Consider the following 2,584-nt stretch of genomic DNA (forward strand, 5'->3'; position numbering starts at 1 on the left):
CTGTTGAGTATTCCATTTATAAACATAGTATAATTTATTTTAAAAATTATAAACTGATAACTTGTTTATCATTTTTGTTTTTGTTAAAGGAATTAATTCTATCATTAATGACAAGGCAGGGGAACCTTTGAGAAGTTCTATGAAGTGAATTCCTAGGAGAGAAGAGCTGCAAAATTTTACGGTAAGTCCATTTCATTTCAATAGCTATTGGAAAATTGACTTTCCAATAGTGATTGGTTCAATTAAAATTGATTACAAAAAAACTGTGATATGACTAACAGTAAATGAGGATAATTATTTCCCACATCTTTCAGCCAAAATATATTGATAAACTTTTTAAATTTTTATTTATAATTAGGTTGCAATAAAAGGTATCATGGGTGTGGTTTGATTTATATTTCCTTAATTATGAAGGGAAACATTTTTTTCTGATTCTTATTGGCTATTTTCATGTTATTTCTGTAATTTTGTTTTACATTAGGATTTTTGGTTTTCTATTTCCTATTGATTATACTTGTTAAATTAATGATATTAGCCTTTTATCTCATAGGTACTGCAGTTCTACCAACAAAAATTTGTTATTTCTGTTTGGTTTTATTTATCATTGTTTTCATTCAAAAGATTTTGTTTTTATTTCTGTTTCTGTTATTTTAGGCTGTCGAAATTCCCATTTTTCTGTTTGTTTTTTTTTTTTTTTGAGTCACACTTTGAAAAATTTTACCCACTTCAAATTTTAAAAAGCAAACTTGACAGATGTTTTGTTCATGTCTCTGTATGGATAGAGTGGTATTTAGAGGCTTTATTTAAGTATAGGTCACAGATTATCAAATTCATTGTATTTAAACTGTACAACTCCATAACACAATCCAGATGAGGATATGTTTATCACCACTAAAAAATATCTTGTACCCTTTGGTAGTCACTCCCCATTCTCATCCATTCTGTCTAAATATATGTGTCTTTGCTGAATATTACCATATAAATGGAATCTCACAATATATGGTCTTTTGTGTCTGCTTTAGTTCATGCAGTATAATGTTTCTGAGATTCATCTCTGTGCCAACAGGTATTATGTCTTCAAATCCATGAATATAGATGTACTTTTATTTATATTTAAAAATTTTTCACAGCAATACTTTGTAGTTGTCAATATACAAATTTTGAACACCTTTCATTGGATTTATTCCAAAATAAATTTTATTTTTTTATAAAATGGAAATATTTTCTAAACTTAACTTTTATATTATTCATTGCTATTTTAAATAAGCACATTTTAAAAATATATTCATCTTCTCTGCAACCATGCTGTTTCCCATTTAATACACTGTCACATAAAGATGATTTATAGTTGAAAGTATTCTGAACAATAATCCCATTCATATATACACACAAACATGCATACATAATGTGATTTAAATTAAAAATATAAATTAACATATAGATAATTTTATCTTATCTACATATTTTTGGTGTTTTTCAAGATCTTGCAGATATCAAAGCTATATAAGTTGCAGGCCATTCCACAACCAGGTTTTGTAGGATATCTAGTGTCCATGGTTTTGCTACACTGAATTGCAGCATTGCTACACTAATCTTTACAAAAACAATAAATTTATGTCATTTTACCAGGTATTCCCAGAAGACATCAGCATGCTTTTGCTGTGAGCTACTCTGTAAAACTCACAGATGTCTGAGATTGTGTGTTACCAGGAAGGAAGCATGTCTGTTTCCTTCCAGTGTCTCACACTGTACCTGACATGAGAGCATGCAATATGCCTGTTAAATTCCTTGTTTTAGATTGAAAGTTTGACAATTTCCAGTGTTAAATTTGCTATCTAGTAGAGATGAACACAAGGACGGAGACTTAGTCATACTCAGTGTGACTCAGGTGTTGCACATTGTTGCTTATTGTTTTTCCTCTTACAGATTGAAGTAATGAAGGCCCAGAGGTTATAGTGACATTTTTTTTAAATGAAGGGAAATCTCAGTTTGACTTCAAATATCTTTGACTTGGAGGAGATTACTGAGATAATGTGGTTGAACTGAGCAGTTAGAAAATCATGTCATCTCTGGCATCACTCTCATGGTCAGCTGAGGCTCTGTGAAAACTTCCACTGGAGGATATTATCTACTTAGTGAAGATGCTACTTGCAAACAATCCTTTTTCTTTTGGTAAAGTACACATTTAAAAAGTGAATGAGGATATATGTCTCCTCATATCTAATCTTGGTCATATGTGTGCCTCTGGAAAACTATAATTTTGTTCCGAATTGAAATAGTAGCTTTATGCATAGAAAAAAATAGCTATGTTTAGTTTGATAATCAACTTCTACAGGCAAAATAAAACAGTTCTTCAACTTTCTCAATTTAATCTCACTTTAGATTAACTCCTACCAGCATGATTACCTCTTTTTAACTACTTAATCATTAGAAATCTTCTCAAAAAGTGCTGCTAAGAATTAAATATAATACTCTAAATGACCTATTATTGGACTCCTGCAGTCCTTTTGGGAAACAATAATTGCACTGCTTTGTTTGTGTTTAATTATACATTTCTTTCTTTTTTTTTTTTTTTTTTTTTTTT

The sequence above is a fragment of the Marmota marmota genome, unplaced genomic scaffold (genome assembly GCF_001458135.2).
Source record: "Marmota marmota marmota unplaced genomic scaffold, marMar, whole genome shotgun sequence".
NCBI classification, from domain to species: Eukaryota; Metazoa; Chordata; class Mammalia; order Rodentia; family Sciuridae; genus Marmota; species Marmota marmota.